Source organism: Lygodium microphyllum, chromosome 10 (assembly GCF_053477565.2).
Source record: "Lygodium microphyllum isolate KBCC chromosome 10, Lygodium_microphyllum_v1.1.10, whole genome shotgun sequence".
Classification (NCBI taxonomy): Eukaryota; Viridiplantae; Streptophyta; class Polypodiopsida; order Schizaeales; family Lygodiaceae; genus Lygodium; species Lygodium microphyllum.
The window spans coordinates 101,688,659-101,707,650 of record NC_141144.1 but is presented as its reverse complement, the minus strand read 5'-3'; positions in this window follow the sequence as shown (position 1 = coordinate 101,707,650).

Here is an 18,992-nt window from a genome sequence, read left to right as displayed (position 1 = left end):
AGTAAGATGGCCATGGATGTAAGGCTTATGAATTATCCCTTGGATAGGTAAGTGGAGAAAGCACCTTGAGGACCATAATGCATGTGAAAGAATATGCAAATTTAGGCCTAGTTTTATACCTTTAATATGTTCCTCTGGTTTTTAAGATTTTTGCTAGAAGTTCTAAAGAAATAAGTAAGAGTTGCATGTTACTACAATTTGAAAGTTCATCCTTATTAAGCAAGATGACTACTTCATCCTTTGGGTGCAATAAAAAGCATATGTATTGTCATATAAGATTTATCTTCTTGTGGATTCTTTGACATGTTTCTTTAATGTACTTAGGAATATTCCCAGCTTGTCTACTGCTAGAAAATATCTGCTAACACATGATAGAGATTTGGAAAGGCTAAAAGATAGAGAAATTTCCCCATGACACATATAGTTATTATCCAATTGGATACAACCTACAAAGGCCCATGTGTTCATCATCTTGCAAGTGTTAGTCACTTATGGACTTGAGTTGGGGCGTTTCCATATATTGGTGATTCTACACATGATATGATGTTTTGTAATTATGAGCCTTCCAGAGGAAAAATACACATTATTATGCTAAGGTAGATTGCATGATTTTGAAACCAATTTTGATGGGATGTTATGGGTGTGTATGGGAAGCAACAACAAGGCAGAGACAAATCACATGTAGCTTATGGTTCAAGGCAGGGACATGCTTGCACATAGCCTTACTACTATCGCAATAAGTTCATGGATCCATGTTTGAGGTGGAGAGATCCTTTAAAATAAAAAAGATATGGTATATGTGTGCCTTTGATCTAATATGATGTGCTACAGTGTGAGTTCTCTTTACGAAATAGTTTGAATTCACTTTTCCTTGAGGAATAGAAGCACTAGTATTAATGTATGCACTTCTCAAAGGGTGAAAGAATATAGATAGTTGAAACATAGTTGATTAAAGAAGAAAGATTGTCTATGTAAGATTCACATTGTTGACCATGAGTCATGCTTAGACCTTGTAAAGTGATGAACTATTTGATGAGGTCCAATCGGAGGACAATGAGCTTGATGACATTATTGGTCTAGACCAAAAACTAACACACAAGGACAAAAGGTTTAAAATAAAGTTACACATCAATCTCTAACGAGTCTTGTAAAATTTTCACCTATGGATGCAAAGTGCAAGCCCATGTGGTCATCACCTTGTAAGTGTTAGTCACTTGTGGACTTGAGTTGGGGAATTTCTATAAATTGGTGATTCTACACCCAATATTAATTGGTGATTCTACACCCATTAGTATGTTTTGTAATTGTGAGCCTTGAAGAGCATCAAGCACTGATATGGGAGACATTAAATCTCATTGTGGCAGTTAAGCATGTTTTGATTTCTTGGATGAAAAACTCACCTTATTATGCTAAGGTAAACCTATTTTTGAAAGAATTTTCAATTGGGTGTCATTGTTTTGTATGGGAAACATCACCATGGCTTCAAGAGGAGACAAGACTAGTTTCGTGGCAAGCATGCTTGTCATTTCATGCAAAAATAGTGCTTTTGTTTCTCAAGAGACAAGTTCCGTGTAGCCTAGTGTTCAAGGTGGGGATGTGCTTGAATATGGCCACACTTATTCCTATCAGAATAAGTGTATGGATCCATCTTTGAGATGTGCAGACTCTTTAAAAGTACAAAGGTAAGGTACAAGTGTGCCTTCTATCTAGTATGATGTGCTACAATGTGAGTTCTCTTTGTGAGGTTGAGGAATAGAAGCACTAGATCTATAAAGGTATGCACTTTGCATAGGGTGAAAGAGTATGGATAGTTGAAACGTACATGATAAGAAAGGAAAGCTCCTCTAATTAAGATTCATAATGTTCATTATGAGTCATGCTTAGACCTTCTAAAGGTACCTCAAGGAGTTTTTGATCGGGTTAAATCGGAGGTCAAAGATCTTGATGACATTCTTATTCTCGACCAAACACTAGCACACATGGAAAAAAGGTTCAAAGTAAAGTTGCAAAACAATCTCTTGTCAAGATTGTCGGAGAGAAGGAAGGAGTCTCACTTGAAGCTTTCTTGCTTGCACAATGGGGGAATACACACAAGGGTGGAGGCTGAAAACAGTTTTCCTCTTCTTAGTTGTGTAAGCCAAAAAACTCTAGTACAAAGAAATAGAAGAACCCTATATATGGGTCTCAAACCAAACTCAACTAACTAAGGTGGCATACTAACTGAGCCACGAACTAGAGTAGATAAGGATAGCTGTCATCTAGCTATTATTCATAGGCGGTGTACCAACCGCATCTGCAACTGACACGTCGGTGACATAAATGCACAACGGTCACCCTGGCATGTCACGAGTGGAGCTCGATATCTCAACACTCCCCCTCGAGCTCAATCCCAATTCTTGCACACCAAGCAGGTCTCTGAACTTGCGCAGCTTCTCTGCACCCAATGCCTTCGTGAATATGTTAGCTACCTGATCCTCTGTGCTGACATAAACTAGATCAATAAGACCTAGTAAAACCCTCTCTCGCACATAGTGATAATGCACCTCAATGTGCTTTGTTCTAGCATGATAGACTGGGTTATTTGCCAAGTGTATACTACTCATGTTGTCACAATAAATGACAACTGGCCCATCTGTAGACTAATGCATATCATAAAGTAGCTTATGCAACCAAGCTACCTCACATGCAGCCATTGTTGCACCCCTGTACTCAGCCTCTGTGCTCGACAAGGCAACTGTAGGCTATTTCTTGCTGCTCCAAGTGACTGCAGCACTCCCAAAAGAGAACACATATCCACTGGTAGATCGTCTATCAGAAATACTACCAGCCCAATCAGCATCAGTGTATCCATGCAACTGTATCTGAACCCCAGTCTCATAAAATAGTCCATACTGCAATGTGAACTTCACATACCTGAGTATGCGTCTAGCCGCATCCAAATGTGGTTTCCTTGGAGCCTGCATAAATTGACTTACCAATCCAACAGCATAGCTCAAATCTGGCCTGGTAATAGTCATATAAATCAAACTTCCTACTATGCGTCTGTACATAGTAGGGTCTTCTAGAAGCTCACCTGCATCTGTGCTCAGCTTCACATTCTGCTCCAAAGGAACTGAAATAGGCTTACAGCCTGTCATCCCATATTTGGACAGCATGTCCAATCCATACTGCCTCTGCAAGAGATGTATCCCACTTGGTGATCTAATCACCTCAATACCCAAAAAATAACGCAGCTCTCCCAAATCCTTCATTTCAAACTTCTGCTTCAATAGCATTTTCACATGAAGGATATCTTCATCACTGTCACCTGTCACAATCAAATCATCAACATAAATGACAAGTAGCATAATACATTTCTCTGTTTTTCTCACATAAAGTGAGAAATCTGCCTTGGAAATCTGAAAGCCAATATGACAAGATACTGTCCTATCTTGTCAGACCATGCTCTAGGTGCTTGCTTCAAGCCATACAAGGCTTTCTTCAACCTGCAAACAAACTCAGGATGAACAGCATGCACATAACCTGGTGGCTGCTCCATATAGACCTCTTCTTGCAAATCACCATGCAAGAAGGCATTCTTTACATCCATCTGATGTAAAGACCATCCCTTTGATGCAGCCATAGCAATGACTGCTCTTACGGTTTCCATCTTTGCAACCGGACTGAATGTTTCTTCATAGTCAATGCCATATGTTTGTGCATACCCCTTGACTACTAATCTTGCCTTGTATCTGTTCACAGAACCATTTGCATTGTGCTTCACCTTATAAACCCACTTACAGCCAATTGCATTTTTACCTTTAGGCAAAGGTACCAATTCCCATGTAGCATTTGCTTCCAAGGCATCCATTTCTTCATCCATGGCTTTCTCCCATTTTTCTTTTCCCATGGCTTGCTCAAAAGAAGTGGGTTCTGGTTCCTGTATCACTTTGATCATATATGCATAGTGAATGGCTGTAAATCCATCATATTTCAGCCTATCCACAGCATACCTAGCTCTCGTAGACCTGCGCAAAGTAGGTTCACTTCTAGGTGCTCTCAAAAACATCCCTGGTCTTACTTACTCTAGGTGTAACAATAGAAGGAATACCCAACTCATCATCAATGCTCTGTTCTCAGCCACTGGATTCACCATCCACGTAAGAGTGACATGCATTCACATCAAACATGGGCTGATCAACCTTCTCTTTTCCTTTTCGTGATACCTGCATACCACTATCTGCATTACTTTGAGAAGATTCTCCTGATCTCAATCTGCCTGTCCATGGCGAAGAATGTGAACCACTGCTAGAGGACGCTCCAGGTCCACTAATATTTTGTGACTGCTGCTGTGAATTCTGTGCAGCATTACCATTTTGTGCATCTACATCATCAATCACATTTACTGGTTTATACCAGCTACTCATCTCATCAAAAACAACATCTCTGCTCACTGTAAACTTACGAGTAGAAGGGTTATAGCATCTATACCCTTTTTGCTGCAGAGAGTAACCAATAAAGATGCACTTCTCAGCTTTTGGATCCAACTTGGATCTCAACTCATCTGGCACATGTACATAGGCAATGCAACCAAAAATTTTCAAATGAGAAATATCTGGTTTCCTACCAGTATACCTATCCTATGGAGTCATTCCATGTATTGCTGCAGTGGGAGTCCTGTTCATTATGTAGACTGCTGTAGCAACTGCTTCAGCCCAATAAAAATTTGGCAAGTCTTTTTCATTGAGCATGGCATGAGATACCTCTCCAATATGCCTGTTTTTCCTTTCTGCAATTCCATTTTGTTGTGGGGTATGACTGCATGAATATTGCCTGCAGGAACCTTGCAAACTCATTTGAGAGATATTCTCCCCCTCCATCTGACCTTAGGCATTTTATTTGCAGGCCTGTTTCTTTTTCAACCATAGCTTTAAGGGTTTTGAAATGCCCAAAAACTTCACTTTTCTTTTTCATAAAATACACCCAAACTTTTCTGCTATAGTCATCAATAAAAGTGACAAAATAATGACAGCCTCCAAGAGATGCAGCTTTAGTAGTCCACACATCAGAGTGGATCACTCTCTTGAACATGTCTAGGAAATGGTTTCCTTGCCTGTTTTCCAAACTGACAGGCTTCACATACCTTATGCATTTCTGCAACCTTGAATTTTGGCAATCCTGCAACAATATTTTGGGCCTGCATTGATTTAAGTCGCTGTACATTAACATGACCAATGCGTTTATGCCAGATATCAATATCTGCAACTACACCGGCGGTCCCATGTGCAAACATTGTTGCACTCAATTCAGACATGTCTGCATCCAACGTAAACATTCTGCCCTTCTTCTTTCCTTTTGCTATCAAGCGACCTTTATTTTTCATATCCTCAACAAAGCATCCATGAGCATTAAATCTGACCTGCAAGCCATGCTCAACCATTTGACCAACAGAAACCAGATTCTTGGTGATATTTGGGACATGAAATACATCAGACAGATATTTCTTTTTCCCATCCTGCATAGACAAATGAATTTTTCCAATCTGCACAATAGGATGTGCAGTATCATCACCAGTCTCCACAAATCCTGGTTTTTCCATTTTCCTTGCATCCTCCATCCATTCTGCATGACCTGTCATGTGGTTTGATGCACCTGAGTCAACATACCATACATCGTTGCTTTCTTCTGCACTTGTCACAGAATTGTTCATGTGCTGCACCATAAACAAATACTCATTTCTGTCATCACCCTATCTACTAGAAGATGCATAATTCCCTTGTTGCAGTTTTCCATTCATGATGTCATTCTGCTTTTTATAGCAGTCTTTAGCCATATGACCCATTTTACCACAGTAGTAGCATTCAACATTACTGTTTGCATTTTGGCCTCTTTGCCATCCACCACGACCTCTTTGGCTCCCCCTGCCTCTTGAGTTACCATGTCCTTCTCCATAGGACTGGTTTTCTTGAGTTTGTTGCATATTCTAATTTCTACCATGGCCTCCAAATCGGCCTCCTCTACCTCTGCCTCTACCTCTTCCAGCATTTGAGTAGAAGACAGCTTCTTTTGAAGTTCCTCCTGAAGAGGATGCACCACCATTTCTCTGCTCCTCAGAAATTAGAAGAGCAATCAACTCCTCAAAATCAGGAAATCTTTCACGGACGGAAATGGATGTTCGAAACTGTGCATAATCCTTTCCTAGACCATTCAAGGTCACAGAAACTAAATCATCATCTTCCACTGGCGACCCAATGGAAGCAAGTGCATCTGCAATCTTCTTTACCTTCATGTGGTAGTCATTGATGCTCATATTTTCTCTTTGCACATTATGCAACTCTTGCTTGAGCTGCATTTTCCTGGCTTGAGTATTTGTGCTATACATTTTTGACAAAGTATCCCATGCCTCCTTTGGAGTACTTGCATCCTGAATATGCACAATCATAGAGTCTGAAATACTGATAGACAGCCAGTACATAACTTTCCTGGCTCTCTCATGCCATGCTTTAAATGCCTGCATTTGCTGTTGATTGGGAACATCAGGAAGAACTGGTTCTTCTTCATTTCCTGCAACAAATTCCCAATATCCTTTTCCCATAAGGAAATTCGTCATTCTAAACTTCCATGCTTGGAAGTTGTTCTTGTCAAGCTTTTCAGTGACAATCTGTGAGAGAGAATCAGACGCCATTACAGAACACTGCAAAAAATTCTGTCACTGCAAAGAACACAGCTTCAGCCTCACAAAGGCAAATCTGCAAAACTGACGAAAGTGGTATTTGACCACACAGTCACTTCCTAGTGACGATTTTGCATCAATAGGCAACAGGGATGATTCTATAACTCCCAATGTCTCTGCGCAAAAGCATACGATGCAATTTCTACAGTAACTTTTCACCGACCTGTAGAACAGTGGCTGCACAGCACAAAACAGGGCCTTTTCCTGAGTGCGTGCAGAAAACTTCCGCCTCCAAAACAGGCCCCGAAATGGTCTCAAATCAAAAAAACAAGGTCGCCAAGGGCTAAAGCCCTTACCCGCAGCATATACTGCCCTCTTGATTCACCGCGAAGGGCGTCTCAACCTGAGACAATGCACTCCTGCACTTTCCGGCTGTGCTACCTGTGCAGAGATCTGCTCCCAAAACAGAAAATGAAAGCAACACTGCTCCTCTTACCAGAACACCGCAAGCTTGGCTTGCTTTCTTGAGCTTCTTACCACGAACAAGGCTCTGATACCATGTCAAGATTGTGGGAGAGAAGGAAGGAGTCTCACTTGAAGCTTTCTTGCTTGCACAATGGGGGAATACACACAAGGGTGGAGGCTGAAAACAGTTTTCCTCTTCTTAGTTGTGTAAGCCAAAAAACTCTAGTACAAAGAAATAGAAGAACCCTATATATGGGTCTCAAAGCAAACTCAACTAACTAAGGTGGCATACTAACTGAGCCACGAACTAGAGTAGATAAGGATAGCTATCATGTAGCTATTATTCATGGGCGGTGTACCAACCGCGTCTGCAACTGACAAGTCGGTGACATAAATACACAACGGTCACCCTGGCGTATCACGAGTGGAGCTCGATATCTCAACATCTCTAGTGGGTCTTTTAATAGTATTCACCTATAAATACAAGGTGCATGGAAGAAGGTGACTTAACATATTCACATCATGGTTTACAATTTTACCTTGAAGCTTTTTTGTTTGGAAAGTACCATTGAAAATACATGCTTGCACATGATAGAGATTTGGAAGGGCCAAAAGATAGAGCAATGGCTCTATGGCATGGATAGTTATTGACCAATTGGGTATAGATTACAAGGGAACATGTGTTCATTATCTTGCAATCCTTTGTCACTTATGGACTTGAGTTGGGGCTTTTCCTCCATATATTGGTGATTCTACACCCAATATGATCTTTTGTAATTGTGAGCCTTGAAAAGGATCAAGCAAGAGATGTGGGAGCCATTAGATCTCATTGTGGCGATTGAGCATATTTTGAGATCTTGGAGGAAAAGCAAACATTATTATGCTAAGGTAGATCACTTGATTTTGAAACCATTTTTTGTGGGGTGTCTTGGGTGTATATAGAAAACAACATGAAGGCCTCAAGAGGACACAATACTTGTTCCATGGTACGTATGATTGTGGTTTCATGCAAAAATAGGTATTTTTCTTCTCAAAGAGACAAGTTCCATGTACCCTATGGTCCAAGGTAGGGACATGCTTGCATATAGCCTTACTCTTGTCAAAATAAGTTTATGGATTTATGTTTGAGATGGAGAGATGCTCAAGAAGTGGAAAGCTATGGGCAAGTGTGCCTTCTATCTTATATGATGTTCTACATTGTGAGTTCTCTTTGTGAAATAGTTTGGATTCACTTTTCCTTGAGGAATAAAAGCACTAGATGTGTCAAGGTATGCACTTCTCACAAGATGAAAGAGTAAGTATAGTTCAAACATATGTTATTGGGGAAGAAATCTCCTCTATGTAAGATTCACAATGTCCATCATGAGTCATGCTTAGACCTTTTGAAGATGTTTGATGACGTATCTGATGAGGTTCAATTAGAGGTCACTGAGCTTGATGGCATCCTTTTCTACACCAAATATTAGCACATAAGCAAAAAGGGTTCAAACTAAAGTTGCACATCAATCTCTAGTGAGTCTTTTAAAATGATTCACCTATGGATGTGAAGTGCATGCAAGGAGCTGACTTATCATGATACCAAGTGCATGCAAGGAGGTGACTTACATATTCACATCATAGTTTGCAATTTCACATATTGAAGTTTTTTTTTTTTGGAGTGGAGCCCCGAGAGGAACACCAAGGAAAATGGAATTCTCTTTCAAGAAAATCTATCTTGTAACATCAACAAGCTTGTTTATCATGTTTCATATGATCACAATGAAGAAAAGAACACCAGGCACAACAGATCTTCATGCAGTATCATGTAGATCTCCCACGGTTTTAATAGAATCAGTCATATTCTTCAACATCTTCACAAAATCCATCAATAGAACAAAGAAAGCAAAGGAATACACCATCTTTGAATGGAAATACATCACATAGTATTCATCTTCAATATCTTCATAGTCTTTTCTCTCAATCTCTCATATACAATCACTCTGTTTGAGTAGAATTGGTTATCTCTGACTCTCTCTCTATCTCACTCCATCAATAATACATCATATCCTCACTACAATCTCTCAAAATTACTCTCAATAATCACTCTTAGGTTGTGGATACCCCTCCCAAGAGGTATGTCTGATATGAAGGGTCACCAGAGCCACTACAGTGTCTCTTCACAGCTCACTACTGTCACTTCACTCTAGTCTTCTCTTGAGTCTTCAGCAGCTACTTCTTCCACTTCTTTCAGCTCTTTTGCACTTGTATTCACCTCTTTCCAAGGCTAGAAAACTTTCCCAAAGTCACACATACATTCCACAGAACACTTACAGAAGCATACAGAACATTCTACAGAACAGTACCAGAACAGCTACAGTACAGAACAGAACAGAAGCAGAACAGTCTACAGAAGACCTATAGAAGGTTACAGAAGGTTATCAAAACCTCATAACTCACTCTCAAATCATTTCAAACTCTCACAAACCATTCAATAAGCTTTCACAATATCTCATTCTTCATCAATCAATACTTCATCCCTCCTTACAGAAGACAATCAGAACAAAACAGACTAAAACAGAGCAAAACAGAAGGTATACAGAACCATTCAGAACCTATCAGAACATCACAGAACCATCAACAAACATCATGAACTTCCAAAACACAATCAATATCATTAAAACACTCTCAAACCACTTCCAAATCAATCAATCATCCCATAAAATCAACCATTCAGCTCTCCAAAACAACAAAAATCAGCCAAAAAACAAGTCATTTCAACACTCAACATATCCCCACACTTAATAAGGAAGCGTCCTCGCGACCCAGGAAAAAGGGAATACAAGTTCATTTAAAATCTCAACTTTGATCATCAATATCTTTTCACAAAGAATCCATCCACCACGACCCCAACTTATAACCTGTTTCTGATATAAAAATACAAAGAAAGGAAAACCCTTTATACATTAACACCTCTTATCAAACTAAAAATCACCACAAATTTGTAAAGGATATAACAGTTTGCTTCTTCGTCATCTGCATCTGCTTCAACTCTCCAACCACGACCCCATCACCACAATTCTCCAAAACATAGCTCGTACACGAAATCCCATAGGAAACCACCACATTCGTTTGACATAAATGAACTCACAACACAAACACTAATACACAACACAACCATCTGAATGACTTCTTCAAAAAGAGAGGTGTTCATTAAAAGCTTCCACCATACATTGGAAAGGCATCAATGAAGATGATCCCTCTTAAAAGATTGATGTTGTCGGAATCGATCCATAGATAAGGATTCATCTACAAAGTTTTTAGGAGGATTTTGAAAAAATTGGAGACAGCACATCCTTTCCAACAAGACCAAGTATCTGCTAGGCAAACAGAGGGCATGAAAATACAATATCTCCAGCTGTTGGGAATCAATGTTGACATTGACATTCATGCACAACTTTGGAATAGGCTTTGAATCAGTATGAGAGTGCCTATCCATATACGCCAGGTACCAAGCAAAGTGAGCAGTTAATCTCACTGACAGACTGTGAATATTGCTGGGCAAAATGAACATAGTTTTGATAAGCTTGACTAGAAGCTGTCCATTCTCCTGGAATTACTGGCCAATTAATCTACGGTCCTGTAAGGCAATCATCCGAACTCCATCCCCTTCTTCTGGAAATCTGATTATCAAACCCGTCACAGTCACTAACCAACTGAGGTGGTTGAGATATGGAAGTGTTAGGAGAGGGTAGTGGAATAAGGGAAAGTGGATGTAGGGAAGGATAGGAAAAATCATAAAAGGAAGAAAATGTCAAAGAAGGAGTGGCAGAAATTTGTAAGGAATCACTAAGGAAAGGTGTTAACTGATAAATAGGAAATGTGGAGGGTACATTAATGAGGGGTGAAGAACAGGGTGGAGAAGGGGAAAATACCCTATCCTCAATAAAGGAACAATAAGTGAAAATAGGAATTTGAGGGAAAGATGAAGGTTGGAAAAGAAGGGGTAAAATAATGGAATTAGATTGACAAAGGGAAATATATATAGCATAGCGGTGAGCCATTTGTTGGTAATAGAGGAGAGTAGGAACAGAAGGTCCCAAGAGAGATCCTCTATGATAGGCATCAAAGAAGGTAGCATCAAATGGATTATGTTTGGAAAGATAGGTTAAGAGATCCATCCTCAGTTGGTTAGTACTCTGGGCAAAGGTAGGAGCTGTGTTTTGTCTTTGATTTAGAACCACCGAATCAATCATGGGATGCCACGAAGTATCCTGACAATCAGCTACTTTGGAGGAATAACTTTGGAACATGTCAGCTATGCGCAGCTCCAAATGATTGGCATATAAAACAGCCTGTAAGACCACATCCCCCACATACCATGCCATATCTACCTCATCTGGAATTAACAAATCTCCTCGTAGATACATGTATGACATCAACATGGTATCTGGCGTGACAGAATCTTCAAAGACCATTCTGACTACCTCTGTCAACAACTCAGTAGACCAAGCCCCACTCCAGCCATCCTCTGGAAAAGGTAAATCCATCGTGGAAAGCTTCATATAGAAAACCAACTTCTGTAAGTGGTAGTGGACAAAGAAAGAATGGTCTGGTAAGACATAGTCCTGAAACTGCTCAAAGGTAGACCATAACAAGTCCATTCTGGACTGCAATCTTTCCACTTTATCTTGGAATAGAGGGCACAAAGTAGCCTGTCTCTGTAGGGCAGCCAAGTCCTGCTGTGAAAGAGAAGGAATCAATGGAACAGGAGGGCTTGGAGGAACAGAGCGGGACTTTGCAAGCTGATCTTGCAACTGCTGGATTTGGGAGGCTTGGTTAGCCACTGTGTCATTAGCCATCTATAAAGCTGAAAGCTTGTCATCTAAGATAGCTTGGAACTTCGTCGCTTCCCTGGACATCCTCTCCTTCTCTGCTGAAAGGCTAGTAACTTGTGATTGAGCCTCGAATAACTGGGTCTTCAATGAAGAAATCTCATCGCTTTGGGTGGCAACCAGTTGGGTTTGCTGTTCCATTTGCTTAAATAAATCTGCTAGGATATCCTTAGCAGAAGCAAACTCAGATGTTGCCTTATGCAACTGGTCTTTGGACTGCATGAGCTCTTCATAGAAAGATGCGTACAACTGTTGAACACAGGCTGTCACTGACAACTCAATGGAACTTTGAATATCCTTGCAGAGGAAAGGAATGGCATCTCCTGAGACGAGACTGTTCAGGGAAGGAACTAAGATCTCCAAGGATCCTTCTCGATGTGCTCTGAACAGGTTATTGCAAGTGAGATACCCAGGGAGGTCACTGCCAGAAGTAGCAGGGATAGGCACTGAGGGAAGTACAGCAGGGGCTTTATCCGCTACCTCTTCAAGCGTTTGCGTTGTATGACCAGGGGAGGCGGAGAATCATCATCCTCTATGTCAATGGGTGCTGACTCTTCTGAAGGTGGAGGAGGAGGTACTGGATCTGATGGAGGAGGTGGAGGTACAGTCTTCTGTAAACCTGAATAGGTCAAGAAGGCAGACAAATATGATCCGTATGTAACATTGGTAACATTACCCCTAGTGACTTTAACAAAATGCTGATCCATTTTAGTAAGGAGGTAAGTGCTCCAATCAATAGCAACTCCTTTCAGCACCATCCTGGAAGCTGTGAAAAGCTCTTTGGACAAATAGTGGGATGGTGTTTTGGCAGGCATAAACCTGTCCTGAAAGAACTGACACACTGTCTTCCATACGGGATCAGTAATCATAGAAAAAGAAACTCCTGAAGAGTTTATCACCTTCTTAACATCAAGGACTTCCCTTGTCTGCTTCTGCAACAGCTTTAGAATCTCTTCATTAGAGAAGAGCTGACGAGTGGTCACAAAAGGTTCTCCTTTGAAGGGTAAAGATAGAGCCTTCCCTAAGCCGCGAGATGTCAACGTCATAGACATTCCTTGGACTACGCCTGTCTTCTTGCTGTAAGAGGCCAGGAACTCATCACATAACGACGGATCCTCCGAAAGCAATGGAAAAGGAGTGGCCACAAAGCAGCAAGTCCTGCCTTCGTAAGAGGCTCAAAAGTAAGTAGGGAAGAGTAATCCCTACTAACTAATGGGACGTACTGGATAGGGGGAGGAGCATGAGAAGGCGCCATTCAGATGGTTACACACACACCACAAACACAGACAATCAAGGAGAATGCCTGCAAAGCAACAGACAAAAAACCAAGGATAAGAGAATTACCAATAAAACGTGACACGACCAACTAACCCCAAGCAAACCACATCCTAGAAAAAAATTTGACATGACCTCGAGACAAATGCGACTGAAAGCTTCATGCGATGCATCAGACAAACACCCTGAACCCCGTATCAGGCAATAAAAGAAAAAATTGCATACCGTACCCGTAACCGTAACAAAGACATGAAACCAAAACCATACCATATCCGACACATATCAAAACTACATCTGTGATAGAACCAAGACTGGACCATGGAAAATAACTCTAATGACGGCGCATACCCATCCCACGAAACGCTTCATTAAAAAGGGGAATTAAGTGCAGTGAGGGGGGGAATTAATTTAATGAAGGGTTGATTTTAATCAATTATTAAAAATGGGTGAATTTTTATTAGGTGATAAACCTTAACAAGAAAACGACGGTTCCTTATTAGTTATTTAATTACCAATTATTAGGTTAAACGGTGCTTTTATTCGATTCCCGGACTTCGATTCCCGACTGGGTCTCTAAATGCAATTCATTGATTATAAATTAAAGTGATATGGAGCGCTTTTTTGCCAGCGCGTGCTCATGTGACGGCTGGTTTATTTTAATTAAAAATTTAAAGTGCCTCTTTAGCGCACGTAGCGCGTGCTAAGTGAACGGCTGGTTGATTTTAATTTAAAAAGTATGTGTGTTTAGCGCGAATGCGCGTGGAAACTGTGGGTGAATTAAAGGGTTCATTTTAACAATTAATTTGTGATTAAGGGGGAAATGAAAAATAAATAAAGCACATAAAATAAATACCTGGAAGGGGTGTGTATGTAATGCAGGAATGCGCACGGAAGAGTCCACCAAAAGAAGGGAATCCAGGAAAGGAAAAGTAAAGACCACTGATGAAACAACAATGACAACACCTTAACGGATGGGTGGATTTGGTTTGTGTTGGTTGTTTATGTTGATTTTTATTTTGTTATTTTTTATTTATTTTTTATTTTTTATTTTTTTATTTTTTTTGTATTAAGTTGTGATTATTTATGTTTGAATAAAGGGAAAATGATGAAGGGAGGTGAGGGGAATTTTTTAGAATTTTTTAGAAGTTATTTTAGAATTTTTAAATGAATTGTCTGCATTTATTGGCAATTTGGAGGTGAAATTAGGAAATATTGAATTTTCAGAAATTATAGGGTAGGCAATTGCCAACGGAAAAACTCCCAAAAATTGGCAAAAGGCAAAAGGAATTTTTAGAAATTTTTCTGAATTTTTTTTATGGAAAAATTAATGTAGTGATTAATTAAATCACCTAAATCACATTAATCAGATAAGTCAGTTAGGCATAAGTCAGTTAAGTCTGGTTAGTGGGGGTAAGTCATGTTAGGCTACCTAAATCAAGTCAGGTTAGTCAGGGTTGCTTAGGTTAGTCTAGGTTAGTTAGGTCAAGTAAGTTAGTCTAGGGGTAGTTAACTAGAGGGAGGTGGTTAGTAACTAGGGTTAGGGTTAGGAAACTAACTAGGGTTAGTGTAGGAAACTAACTAGGGTTAGTTTAGGAAACTAACTAGGGTTAGTTTAGGATGGGTTAGGTTTAAGGTTACTAGGGGGTTAGGTTAACCTAGGGGGGTTAGGTTAAGTTAATTAAGGTTAGTTTAGGTTAATGAGGGTTAGTTTAAGTGAATTAGGGTTAGTGTAAGTGAATTAGGGTTAGTTTAACTAACCTAGGGTTAGAGAGGAGGTGGAGCAGGAAGGTGGCGGCGACTGGCGGCAACCTGGAGGAGACGGCGGCGACGACCGGCACAGAGGCGGCGCTGCGGGAAGCGTGGCGGCGGCGTTGGCGTTGCTGGCGCGTTTCTGGGGCGACAGCGGCGTGTCCGGCGCGTGGCTGGGGCGACAGCGGGCTGGAGGATACAGGGCGGGGCCAGAGGCGTAGAGGAGGGAGAGAGGGACGGAGGGCGGCGGAGGCGGCACGGGAGAAGGGAAAGGGAGGAGGGACGGCGGGGCTGGGGGGAGGGAGGAGAAGGCGATGGGCTGGGGGGAGGGAAGAGAAGGCGGCGGGCTGGGGGGAGGGAGGAGAAGGCGATGGGCTGGGGGGAGGGAGGAGAAGGCGGCGGGCTGGGGGGAGGGAGGAGAAGGCGATGGGCTGGGGGGAGGGAGGGAGGGAGGTCGCTGGCGAGAGGAGGAAGGGAGGGAGGTCGCTCGCGGGAGGAGGAAAAGAAGAAGAAGACGCAGAGAGAGAGAAAGAAAGGGAGAGAGAAAAAGAGAGAGAAGGGCGGTTGGGGGGAAGGGGTGGGTAGTTAGGGGAAAGGGGTGGGGGACCCATGGGGGGGGCCATGGGGTGGGCAGGTGGGGGGAAGGGGTGGGGGGCCCATGGGGGGGGCCATGGGGTGGGCATGTAATATTTCCGCGTGATCGTACCGTAAATATTAACCTTGCGTACGCCGTGTAAACCCTGCACAAAGGGTATCTCTCGCATTTAAATTATTGGCCGCGTAATGTGTGAGCCGCACGCGGGAAATAGGGTCCTCTGCGAATGGTAAATCGAACCGGGTGTTCAAAACCGCAAGCCGCACGAAAACACCCTCTTGGGAGGGGCAATTTAATTAAATAAATGCAAAATTTTTTATGTTTATCCCTTCCCCCAGCCGATGCATGGCTGGAGGAAAGGGAGTGTGTGGGGGGGGGATGGGAAAGTGGGGGTTTGCATGGGAAGTTCCCCACGTGAGTGGAGACCCCTTCCCCACCCCCCAAGGCTATAAAAACACCCCCCATCAAGGGGGTGTGCTTAGGAGGAAGAAGAGTGTGAGAAGGCTGTCGTGTGCCGTGAAGGGGTGGGCCGCCGTGTGAAGGGGCCGGCCGTGGATGGAGGTTGCCGCTGCCGACATGAAGGAAGGAGCTGCGTAGGAGGAGTGAAGAGAGGGGCTGTGCTGGAAGAGCTGTGGGAGGAGAGGAGACTGGGAGAGAGGGAAGCCTGTCGGGCCGTGGAGGAGAGGACGAGAGGTCCGCCATGTAGAAGACCGCCAGCCGATTGCTGCCGCCCAGCTCCGCCCCAGTCCGCCAGTGCAGGCCGCCAGGCCGCCAGACTGCCGTCGTTGCCGCTATCCTATCCGCCACGTCGTCCATGATTTCCCCCCTGCCCACGTGCCAGAAGCTTCTTTTGGAAGCTTCTATAGAAGCTTCCATAGGGGGCCTCCCTAGACCCCCTTCCCACGACCCCAATTTTTCCACCCTTTTCCACCATTTGTAAAAAGGAGGCCTTCATAACCCCTTTCCCACCACCTGGCCCAAAAGGCACTTTTCCACCACTTGTCCCAAAGGACCTTTCCCACGGCATCTTCCCGAAGATCCATTAAATACCCCGGGACTTCTAAAGAAGGAGACGGTGAGGCCATAAAGACCTCACAAGAACCTTCGACAAGACTTCGGACAAAGACATTAAATCCGCAAGCCGTCCAAATACCGTGCCGATTCGAGTTTCGTGGGGACTCCTAAGCTTTTGTCGCAAGCTCTATCCCGAAGAGGAACCCAACCGCATACAAGCACAAAGGCAGATCGGAAGTCGAATTTACGACTACGATGGCTCCAAAAAGATCCCAAGATGCGACCGCGGGAGGCTCGACTCCGAATGTGCAAGTGGACATCACCCCGACTCCACAAGTCCAGGTTCTTCCGTGTTAAATTCCGCATAAGAAATGATTAGGCGCGCTTAGGAAGGGAAATTCAAGTTACGTTTAAATTAAAAGCATTGGAAGAAATGCATCTTTTTGAGCATTATGAAAGATTGAACGGTTAGGGAATTAGATGCATGTAGATGGTAGTTTTAAAGGTAAGAATATAATCCTAAGCAAGAAGACGAAGTTTATATGTGCATTAGTTGCCATCCTAGATATGATGAATTAAGCGTATATGCACATTATGATTTCATAGGGAAGGTCTAGCACCATAAGATTTCATTCGGAAAGAACTAATAGGGCACTAAAAACGAACGTATGACTTGCAACATAGTTATACGATGGAATAGAGCAACACTAGTTTTCGCTTGAGTATCATCACGACTTAGTGACTAGGAGAATGTTATGAAATTGCGTAGTCTTCATGAGAAAAGGATCAATCATTAAAGAGTCGTAACTAGGTGTAAATGCATGGGATGCCAAAGGATAAACTACAAGGTAGTAGGTACGATTGTTGATGCAAGACCTAGTAGGCCCTAGGGAAAGTTAGTAACCAAATTGGCATGCACCAAGGAAAGATTGTATGACTCGCCAATGCATAAGTTCGAGAGCATAGACTACAAAGTAGTAGGCATGATTAATTGGTAAACCCTAGGGGGACTTAGGAAAGTTAGCGTACAGATTAGTAAGTAATTTTACCTTACCAAGGAAACGGCAATCAATCGCATGTTTACGCGAATTGGATCCCGTTAGATTTGGTTTATCACCCTAGAAGGATCATCCTTGTCACAAACAGGCATAAATGAATTGGCTAAGTAATATGAACCACAAGGAATCATATAAACACAGGAATCCTAAGAGATAACTAGGATTTAGTGCAAGGATAATTTGACCTCGCTTAGACAAAAACTGTGAACCTAAGGATCATGATGGAACTCCGACGGAGTTGCATATTCTAGAATCATGAGCCAAACCTAATTAGAAATGACTTGGAGGATACCCCAAAATCCCGTTACTCAGCTAGGGTTAAAATCCGTGATCGGAATGTTAAGAAATGGATAGAAGGATTCCGTGGAATAGATGCAATACTTGCACACCAGCCGCAACATTGTATAGTCTTGGAATTTGTCCGCAAAGAGTGTTGTCAACTCTCGAAATGAGGCTGGCAAGTTATTGAAAGATTTTAACTTACAAAAGGATGAGTAATCGTCCTGTTAACTCACTTTCCTTGGAAAAGTAATTGCCAAGGGAAAGGAAGATTAGGCGTTGCCTTGAAGCAAATGACCGACAATAAACTAAGGCGACATGGTCGCTGGATCCTGCCACAATAAACCTAATGTAATTGGAAGGGTATGACCCTAACCCAAGGATGATGGGAATCTTGCTAAGTTGCAATTGATTCCGGATCGAATGCGGTTTGCATTCGGAGGTAAGGAGTTACTCCTTGACAGTTTGCCAGCCAAAAGGCCATTGGAATTTGATTGTGTTTGTAAAAGTTAGAAAGGACTGTTTGCATTGTTTGCTCAATGAACTAAAGGATGAAAATATATCTAAAGCTTCAGGTTGGTGCCTGAGAGGCAGCTTCAGTTACCCCCGACTGCCTGCCTGACCCTAACCAAGGGGGTTGTGAACCGCGCCGGGAACGTGGACCGAACCCGCCGTGAGAGGTCTCTCCGTTGAGTTCTGCTTGGAGCAGGAGGACGCTTGGGTGCCAGGGGGGGCTCTGGCCATAAATCCCTCGCCTTCCGGGTCCTGCACAAGAGACTAACGTGACTCGGGATTGGATCTCGAGGCCCGCATACTAGTCTACGGGCGGAAACTTGGGATAGTAATCACAGGAAGGATTATGAATACGCCTACGGGCGGGAACTCCTTGTATTTCAAAGATAAAAGGATATAATGATAATAAAGGAGTTGTTTGGCATTGTTTTCTTTATGTCCTGTGATAAGATTACGTGAAGGAACCAGTGCTTAACAGGGTTAATCAAGGAAGCTGTTTGTATGTGTCAAACTAATGTGGT